Source organism: Symphodus melops (assembly GCF_947650265.1).
Source record: "Symphodus melops genome assembly, chromosome: 22".
Classification (NCBI taxonomy): domain Eukaryota; kingdom Metazoa; phylum Chordata; class Actinopteri; order Labriformes; family Labridae; genus Symphodus; species Symphodus melops.
In genome coordinates, this window is record NC_136712.1 from 11268833 (window position 1) to 11279931 (window position 11099).

Sequence of the window (11099 nt, forward strand, 5' to 3'; positions counted from 1 at the left end):
AGTGCTAAAATAGCACTCATATTCACACATTTGCTCACACATTAAGCACATATCCTTATCATAATCAAGCTTATGTGCCTCACAGTCTGCCAGATTTTAAATGCTGCTAGAATCTAATGGTTGGCATTAGCTCTGCGTTCCCTTGACATTTAGCTGGAGAGGGCTTCAGCTCATGTATTGTGTGTGTGTGTGTGTGTGTGTGTGTGTGTGTGTGTGTGGGTGTGGGTGTGTGTGGGTGTGCAAGATTGTGTTTTATGTGTGAGAAGAAAAAGAAAAGAAAGGTGGTGGAGAAAGAGACAGTGACTGAGGACAAAAAGGGAGAGGGTTTTGATGAAATAAAAGAGCATAAGGTGAGTCATATCAAAGTCCAGACAGAAGTAAAGAGAAATGTCTCACCTCTCCCCACATTGTGACCATAAGTGAAGTCTGCATGCTGATCTGTCTGTCTGTCTGTCTGTCTGTCTGTCTGTCTGTCTGTCTGTCTGTCTGTCTCTACCTATCTTAATTATTGCTGCATCTTACTCCTGAAAATGCCTGAAACCAAAGTTTGAAACATACTTCATTTGATTTATTGAGTGAAGAAAGTCTTCTTGAAATACAGGTGGTGGGACAATTATAAAAATAAAATTATATGTCAAGCAGAAGTACGATAGGATGGCCCCAAACAGGAAAAAGAACAGAGATACTTGTATTACGCATTATTGCTTTTTGTAAGTGTCTCAAGAAAACACTCGTTACAAATTGGTGTTATACAAATAAAAAGATGATTGATTGATGATTGTTTTATATTCAGCAAACTGCTTTGAAATATTAGTAAAACTGTAACATGAAATCTAAAAAAATGCCAATAAATGCTCAAATTTAGAGTTGTCTGTTGTTTTTGCAATTAGAAAATGGGCCATTTGTGTCGATTTAAAACCACAAACCTATTTCTTTTTGTGTGATCTAAGCAAGGAATTTGAAATGTGAACATATAGACTACAAAATCAATTTCTATATCAAATACAATAATATGTAACACTGAAATGAAATGCATCAATCTTTTCTTATGCCCCTATTTCAAATATTCATTATTTGGTAAAAACTTTTTTTTTTTTTTGTAATTTTCTCAAGCTAGTGCTATGAACATTTTTTTTGTCACAAACTGTAACTTCGGACTGTTTTCTTGCCGACACACTTTTCATGACTCCAAGATGTGCACCATCAATTTGGTGAAGATAAGGTTATTTTGTGGCACGTTAGATGGAACTTCAACGATTAGATCCAATTTGGAATCAACCAGAGTTGTCCTTTTAGCATTTGACTCCTCGTCTTAGACTCTCTCCACAAACTATCACGTGTTTAAGATTCCTTCCCATGATCCTCTTTCTCTTTCGGATTTATTCTTGAGCTGTGATGGTCTCTCTCTCTCTCTCTCTCTCTCTCTCTCTCTCTCTCTCTCTCTCGCTATCTGGACCTCCCCCACTCTTACAGTTCACCCTTGGTGTTCCAATGACACAGAGGATCAGATCCACTCTCTCTGGAATCGGATGTAACTTAATGCAGGTCAGTGATACACAGAGAAATGCCCTACACCACCCTTAACCCTGTTAGTCACTGACACTGTGCTGAGAGTACGGCTTGCGGTATATTTCTGTGCCCATGTAGATACATTAAATCTATATGGATGTATGTATGTGTATTACACTTTCTAACCCCTAGCATTATTCAAGCATAGCAGATCCTGTCTTCAAAGCATGAAAAAAGGGTCATTATGACCTTTAGCTCACATGCTGACCTAAGTTCCACTCCCAGGCTGTTATATGATAACTGTAATAATAATTATAAAGAAGACAGCCTTTAAAACAAAGGCAAAAAGAAGAACTTCACTTTCATTCTGTTAATGTGTCCTCCTTGCATTTCAGGCTTTTACACAACAATGAATTATAGCGTTTCTATTTAGATGTAGCTGATTGTACATATTTTAAATTATACCTTTTTCTGGCTTGGACTTATTTTGAAGTCTAGAGGCAATGTTGTACAAATAATAATAATTTCTTAATCTTTCCCACAAGAGAACATTTCGCTTACACTGTTTTTAAAACACATGAACACACACTGGCTGAAATACACACAAATGCACAAACAGGATCTATGGACATGCATTAATGAAGAGGTATCAGAGTGAGGTGCTGCCCACAGCGAGCTCTCCAGAGCAGTGCAATTGCTGAGTGATCTGACTGTTTTGGGATGAGCAAGCATCATGATGACCTTTATTGGGACTGACCAACATCAATACTCTGTCAATGTCACAGCGTATAGTGCTACTTTTTCTCCACTGACGGGGGGCCGGTAATGAAAACAGCCAGCTAGCTGAGCCTGCTTTCGATCTGCTTCTGGTTCAGTTCGGTTCAGTTATTTTTTTTCAATTCAGATCCTAAACTTACACGCCTATGACTCCCCCCCCCCCCCCCCACACACACACACACACACACATAATAATAAATGAAAATAATAAATAATTATTTATACTTGTCTTTGAATATGGTTGTGAGGGTATAGTCATAATGTCCTAGAAGTCATGCCAAAGGCCTAGAAGTCATGCCAAAGGGTATTTAGAATTGAACACAACCAGATGAAATACAGAGTCAAGCCCTCCTCAGTGTAAAAATACATATTTGATATCTCAGACTTGTTTTCATGAAATGTCTGTGGTGTGAAAGAGTTGATGAAGAAAGTTATAAAAGATCGATCTGTCTACTTACTACTTACCCAGAATTAGCACAGGAAGTTGGTCAGCAATAGCAAAATGACTGTGTCAAAAAGGATTGCACTGTTGCTCAATGAACTATAATAAGTGCAGATTGGCTTTCAGCTAATCTATTCTCCTTCAATAATTTCATTTTGATGTTTTGCATTGGTGATTTGAAGCTTTCACATGAAAAACGCCAGGGTTTTGTGCAGAAATATTTCTCGCCAACCACTTGAACATTGTGCAGTCAGGACGATGAGAACAATGAGTGTAATGTGCCTGAGCATCAGGGTCGAGTATGTGTGGGTTGGTTGTGGTGGAATAACCACTTGTACTGGTTTTCAGGAAATTTTGAATGAAAGAGAAACATAGTTAGGTTTGGTACTGATAACACAGGTGGGAGTTTAGAACATCCGCTAATGTCATAGTTTGATATAGCCATTGATGAGTCCAATAGCAGAAAAATCCACGTAAAATATTGTAATTTTTTTCTGTGCATCAATAAGGTTCTTCACATAGCTAATATTGCTCATGAGTAAAATCTTGCTTTTGCATTATGAGTGTTACAAGACTTGTAAACAAAACAGATGTTGTCTCTCTTCCTCAAGCGTAGCCTGCAGCTAATTTTGGCTGCTGCTAACAATCTCACAGCCGCTGTACTGCAGCTACATTAAATTTTAACGACACTCTTTTTTGTTGCTGCAACATCCTTTGCCCATTGAAACACAATGTGTACTTGTAGTCAGGTGGGATGGGTTTAGAACAAGAGTCCACCAATGTCTTTTTTTTTTTTCATTTCTTATGTGGTGCAATAGTGTGACACACCAGTGACATATACATGACAAATAAAGCACAAAAACAATTTTAGACAATCAACAGACACATCAATTGACTACAACTAGTAAAGACATTACAAAACTTTACGAAATATATTTTAAAAAAAAGGCTACAAGAAGTGAGAGGAGTGATAGAGAGAGAAGGGGAGGAAGAGATGGTACTTTACAAGGTGGACATGAGAGGGAGAAGGGGAGATTGATCAGTGAGTGTTATGTGTTGAAGTGTATTCCAGTTGTGGTGTGAGAGTTTATGTTAATAATTATGTTATAGGGTTTTTTGTCTGCACCCGGGGATTTGGGTTGTTTTTTCGTTTTGAGGATATGATGGTGGGAGAGGGCAAGGCTATTCATTTCTTTTGGCTGGGTCCCACATCAGCTGTCCCCAGACCCTTAGGAGTGGGCTTGTCACTTGCAGGGCCTGGCCTGTTCAAGGAGTGCACCTGTGAGTCCACCAAGTAGGGCCCAACCAATATGAGAATTTTTAGGGCGCTATTGATATTAGGAAGAAAAAAATGTAATATCAATACATTGGCTGATTCCTCAAATGCAGTTATCAAACACATATTTATTGTATAATACAGATAAGATTATTACTCAACTGGAAAGGAACTCTACATGTATGAACACCACTTCTTGATATTCTGGAGGGTAATGATGAGTTGTAATCCATAGAGCACTCTCTCATGACACCCCGAAAGAGAACTGCTAGTGTAATACAGTAATCCTCAAATGAAATCCAGTAATATCAACGATTATAACTGCGATAAAATTAGTCAATACAGATAGTCACTGGATATGCTAATATCAACCGATTTTATCAGCTGGCCAATTAATCGGTTGGGCATTAGAAAAAAGCAACGAATGGAACCAAAGATATAAATCTAAGTTTTCTTGCTGAAGTGAAAATTCAGTGTAGAATCATGTCTCATAAGGAAGTAAAATCAATGTTTGTAAATACACATCGAATGTGATACTATAGGAGCAAAAACAGTATAGCCTATTTTCTCACTCGTCTGTCTTTTTTCTGCTGACCTCTCATTCATCAAATCCTAGATTAATATGGCCAAACAGCAACCTCTCCCACCTCTTATAAACATTGTTAAACCGAAATTCCCTGCAAGTAAATGTATAAAAGTGGCCACCTCCATACTGATTGTATGCAAATACAACCAGAGCATCTGCATCTTCTTGTACATTCAGCAGCAGTGCAAGGAGCTGAAATGAAGGAGGGGCTGTATTTTCTAACTGATCCCAAATTACAAAGCTCAAGCAGCAAGAGAGAAAATGGGAGAGAAAATAGACAGGGTAGGTTACAATCAGCAGCTCTAGTGTGTAACAATGAACCAAATCCAAAAGTGCAAGAAACTGCAGTTCCAAAGAGGCCACTGTAAGTTGGCTCCAAAAGCAATTAAAGGCCTATCTGGCCCCATATTAAAATAAAGACTTGACTGCATATCCTAAATACTCAAATAATAACCTTTAGAGGACCTTTATTTGCTTCCATTGAAGAAGCAGGCTTTTTTTGTGAAGTAGGTTTGTATTGGGAGGCCAGCCTTTACGTGATATTCTCTGTATGAGAAGTTTTAATTGGTCATATTCAAGTAGCCTACAAAGCTATTACTTTTGAACCAATTCCCTTTCCCCTATTTAAGTTACTAAAAATGCACTGTAACTGCTGCCATCAGCTGTTACGGTTCATTTAAAAATATATATATATATTTTATATTCTCTCTCGCTCTATCTAATGTCCCACTCTCACACTTGATTTTGTTAAGTTTCTCTCGCTTTGGTTTCGTACCCAAAACTAAAGAGAGCTTTATGAGCTGAATTAAAACGAGAAAGAAAAATGTCTGAAAGCAGATGGATGGATGTCAAATAAGAAGGCAAAAGTTTTTTCCGAAACAGATACCAGACATAAATGTTCTGTCCTGGAGACAGTTCTTTTTTTATTATTATTAATAAAGTGACAGTGTCCCCGAAGGAAATCACCTGTGAGAGTGGAGCCTGCAAGATTGTGACAATCATTTTAATGGTAGCTATTCTGTTTTCCTGAAAGCAGTGGTTGGTTCCACTGATTCAAGACAGTGAAAAAGGAATTTGGTTATTTGTGAATAATGTTAGAGCAATGAGCCTCCGCTGGAAGTTCGCCTCCAGCCAGTCATTGTTTTAAATCAGACAGGAAGTCAGTTTTGATAAATTGGAGGACTGCAGGGAGAAAACACTTGTTAGTCTCATTTCCAGATCACGGGAAGAGTGTATTGTCATTGACAAGAAGTGATTTATGTGCCTTAACCTAAGAATGATTTGAAATATTAGATAGAAGTGTGTGATTATACACAGTACGACCTTTAAAACAAATCACACCTTTTCCTACAGATTAAATACAGAATAAATAGTCATGGTTTAGAGGGAAATGGTCATGAAAACCTCCTTGAGAGTTTCTTCCCGTGTAGGCATGCTGCCATGGGACCTCATTAGGGGAATGATTTTGTTTTGTTTATTCCATTACAAAGGGGAAATCAAGTCATGCAATCCATCTTAATTTATTGTAGCAACTTTATTTTGTGCCTGTGAGGCATTCTGACACATAACAGTTGAAATCATTGTCTTAGTTCTCTATCCAAACAGTTGTTGTGTTCAGAAAAGACCAACGTTGTGCTAAGTACAGACTTTAGCGAGCAAGAATAGAGACCCGTTGATTGGGAAGTGAAGCTTAATGACAAAATGGGTGAATCTTTTTTAGGCTTGGTCCACAAATATGTATACAGTATATTTGTGGATTTATTGTATAGCTACTTTCCAACTAAGTCAGGCTGCCAGTAATGATGATGTAACAACTCAAATTCATGCAAGGATCATGTCTGATAACATATCTCCAGTTACTACTCCATGATGATAAGATAATCTTTCATTCATCTCGCAAACTGAGACATTTACAGTGTTACAGCAGCAGAGCAGGATAGTTGAAGAAAATCACACAGTGCAAATTTCAATAAGATAAAAATAAGAAAAAAATCATTCATCAAAAAATAGCTGAAAAGAGCCAGTAATTTCCAGATGTTATGAGCACTATCATGCACACAGTGCATATGAGGATGGACATGTTATTGCACAGTTGGTCCCATAAATTATTATTGCAATGCAAATCAAATTGAAATAAAGAAAACAAATGGGGTTGTCGGTGGCGCAGCGGCAGTGCGCGCGATCCCATGTATTGAGGCTCAGTCCTCGTGCGGGCAGCCCGGGTTCGCGTCCGGCCTGTGGCTCATTTCCCGCATGTCTCCCCCTGATTTCCGACTCTGTCCACTTTCCTCCCTCTATAATAAAGGCCAAAAATACATCTTTAAAAAGACGTAAAAAAACAAATAAGATCAGGTGGTGATGACATCTTATAACATTTTTATTGCACAAGAGAATGAATTGTCCAGTTTGTGTTAAACAGTCTGACTGCAACAGGAAGGAAGGTCCTGCAGTAGCTCTCCTTCAGACACCGCGGGTGGCGAATGCGGTCACTGAAGGAGCTTCCCAGCACTGTAACAGTACCATGCAGGGGGTGGGAGACATTCTCCATCAGGGAGGATGGCTTTTTCATCATCTTCCTGTCGCCCACCACCTCAACAGGGTCCAGGGGGCAGCCCAGGAAAGAGCTGTTAGTTCAGTCTGTTCCTTTCTGCAGCCGTGGTGCTGCTGCTCCGGCAAACCACTCCGTAAAGGATGACTGATGCCACCACAGAGTCATAAAAGGTCCTCAGGAGTGCTCCCTGGACTCCGTTTTGGTCACCATTCTGCCGTCATGTTAAATTAAGAGATGTATTTAAATATAATCAGTGCTGCTTACATTTTTTTTTCATATCTAAATGTTGAGATTATTATGGGTAACAGTTACATCACTTGCTTCAAACTTGCATAATATTTAATTGTTAAAATAGGACTGCAATATGAACATGCACAAAAAGCACCTCCTGTATTGCATGAGAAAGAATCCACATGCTAGTATTTGCGCCATCAGTTGGACTCATGTACACATAGACCATACATTCACATCAATGTAGCACCAGCCATCCCGAAGCTGTAAACAGTTTATTTGGTGTTGTAGATCATATGGTAACATAATATTGAACAATGCTACACAAATTGCAGAGTTGGGGTCCTTTCTCACTTATATGTGTTACATAAAATATGCTATATATTAAGCAAATACTGACTGACCCCAAAGTACAGCTATCACAGATACTAAAATACCCAGAAGGACGAAGGTCAGATGTCCAACAGGCAGAACACCCACTGTTATTTTCAGTTTTTTTTCTCCTGGCGTCACAGTTGATAGACAACGTCCTACGCTTTGCTTTCACTGCATGTCTACATCCACTCACAGCGCTGACCCGTCACACTGATATCTCTCAATGATCTTGTTCCCTCACACTCTTTTCTCTTTTAAAAGTGTTCTCATCACTTGTCTCTGCCTGTCTCTGTCAGACAGACAGTGATTGTACTGTAGAAAAGACAGCAGAGAAAAAAAAAGTGGCTGCAGACAAAAGGGAGACAGAGGGCAGAGAGAGCATCATCATCACTGATCCATATCTTTATCACTACTGGTCTAATGGCAGGCTGAACCAATCACAGTTTGACGCACATTCACAGAGTGTCGGTATCCCATGGCTACAATCTCCCAGACCCCCTCTGGGGTGTACAAAGGCGGTAAACAAAACGGATAGAATGCACAAAGGCTCAAAATAAATAACTGTATTTACTGTGTTTATTTTATTTATTTATTTTTTGCCTTTTCAGAGCAAATTAATTATTAATTTCGGTCAGGACCTAAAGACAATTTCAACAAATATCTTAAAAAGTGTATCTGGAGAAAATTACCAACCCTGTCTTTAAAGGGGCCCAATGCTTTCTGAAACTCTGACACATAATCTCACCAGTGCTTCTGTTGACTGTTCTTTTGTAAGATAAACATGAGATAAGATAAGATAGGATAATCCTTTATTCAACTCACAAGCAGAGAAATTTACAGTGATACAGCGGCAAAGCAGGATAGCAGAAGAAAATCACAGTATAAAAAATTAAAATAGATAAAAATATGAGTGTAGAAAAAATATGCGTCAAAAACGATAATTAAAGGACATCAAAAACATGGGAAATTTGGCGTTCTTTCCTCTGTTGCAGCTCTCACAAATATGTCCTTATTTTAAGCCTCTCACACCTGTTTTGAAGCCACCTCACGTTTACAGAAAACCCTCTTGTAATCAACCACCCTAACCAAGAAGCAGACACTTATTTCTTACCAGAATCCCAAACCCAGGTGAGCAAAGTTGAATCAAGCCATCCGCCTTTGCTGCTTTTTTTTCCCACTGTCTAGACGGAGAGAGAAGGGGAGCGGAGAGCGAGACTGTCTGGCAACAGGTACGCAAAGGGCATCTGGAGTGCTGCACTGAGCAAACTAACCGAGTTTGCTCTGAGATGATTAAACATGCAGAGGAGAGGAAAGGCAGATATAAAAAGAGGGTGAGTAATTGGGATGAGCAAATGCCAAAGGGGGAACAAAGGACTTGTAATTGTCAGAGTGACTCAACGGGACGGAAAGGAGGAACTCAGAGTGTGGAAAGAAGGTCGCACAGGAACAGAAGATTACTTTCGGAGTAAATGCAGAAACCTGTACCTGAGAGAACAGGAAAAGGAATGGTCAAATGGGAAACTGGTGACACATTTGATATGACAAGAGAACTTTTCACACCTTTCTAGGAACCTTTAGTTAAGTCCACCTGGATGAAAAGCATTGGTGCATTACTGTATTATACTAAAGACAATAATTTGATGATGCAGTGATGCAAGCTTTTAAAACGTCAGTCCTGTTTTCAAGAGGGGAAATGCAAATGATTTCAATGATATACATTCATAAACAGTAAGCAATTTCATGCATTGTTTGCAGGTAATCTGAAATTCACGTAGGGCCTACATTTCATTTGAATGCATTCAAGGGTTAATGGAAGATACAATGAAAATTCAAAGAGGGAATTGCAGAATGTAAATAACCTTAATAGTAATTAAAGCAAAAACACCAACTTAAATTCCTCAAACAGTTTAATATCAAGACATTCTTAAGGATTGTAGCAATGAAGCTTTTAAAGTCAGTTCGGAAGTTCAATGATAGTTTTTTGTCTTAATTTAACAAAGACGACTGTAAGAAATGTTCAAAATAATCATGTATCACCAAACCACAGTAATATAGAACTACAATATGTCACAGTATGATACAGTACTATGAAATACAAGACAATATGGTTAAATACAATACAATTTGATCCAATACTATGTAATATCATACAACACTACATGGTATAAAATGATCCATCACTGTACAATATGATGCATAGGGCTGAACAATATATATATATATATTTTAAGTAATGTGGTGATTTCTTTCTTTGATTTATGTTACAAAATCTAAACAGGAAGTTATTCCAAACAAATTCAGTGAGTGATAAAGCTTAAAGATTAAGTAATGGCTATTTAACACTGGAATCTTGCGATCATAATGTTATTATTTTTAACTTTAAGTCTTTTTTATCAAGTGCTGACACTATGTAAGGAAGAAAGTGATTCAGAATACTATTTTTCCACATTGTGATAATTATATGAACTAGGATAAATAAACCTACACTAAGGGCACACTAGGCAATCCCAAACACCCTACAACCTAATGTGCAGTTCGTTTGGACTTTTTGTGAGTGCTTAACACTTCCTTGGCCCTGGCACGCATTGAAGAGGTGTCCTTCGGCACGGTACACTTCATGCACGAGCACGAGCACACAACGTCGAAGGCGTTATGGTTTATCTGACTGAAATTACTTAGAATAAGTCACAAAGTAGCTGTCATGTTCTCTGTGCTGTTCTCCAATGTGCAGACACATTCATAACTGTGCATCCCGTTTTTTAATTATTTCCTTGAGTCCGCCTGTCTTTTAAACTTATCCCGTCATAACAACATAAAGCCATGCATGTGTCTTTTGTTGATGTAAATTACAGCTGGTTACCGTACTCAGGCCCAGTGAGTCCTGGAGCAGGGTGAGTGCAGGCCAGCGGGGGAATGGGGGGGAGGAAGCAATCGTGCTTAAACATGGGAAAGGATAACTTTGCTAGTGTGAGTGCATCCTTAAGAATCAGTATTAGCTTTAGCTACAGCTATAGCTGTTTGTGGCGTTCCTAGTTCATTTAAAATAAATTCAGAAACTTTTTTTTCTACTACTAGAAAATACTATAAGGGTAGCTGATAGCTTGAGTTTAAACCAACATCAGGAAAATGGTGCGAGGGCGTTTAAAATGTTCACACTTTGACTGAGGAAGAAATGCTTGTTTGCATACAAACAAGCATACAATCTTCTTATTTACTGAGATAGGTTTAGACTATTGCAATGTGTTTAAAATGCGACAGCTTACATTGTGATTAGATTCAATCGCGATAGACTTTTTGCTCCCATGTTGTTATTTCTCTTGGATTCAAATCCTATACACATTAAGCTTCGTTA

General features: G+C 38.4%; 1 long non-coding RNA gene across 1 annotated transcript in view; it reads left to right on the top strand.

Annotated features, from left to right (window-relative positions):
• LOC306818072 overlaps nucleotides 1-9216 on the top strand; it is a 28091-nt gene extending 18875 nt beyond the window's left edge. The window contains exons 3-4 of the long non-coding RNA XR_013778129.1: nucleotides 1474-1545; nucleotides 8933-9216. This is a non-coding gene — a long non-coding RNA (uncharacterized lncRNA). The remainder of the gene's footprint in view (nucleotides 1-1473; nucleotides 1546-8932) is intronic.
• The last annotated feature ends 1883 nt before the right edge of the window (nucleotides 9217-11099 follow it).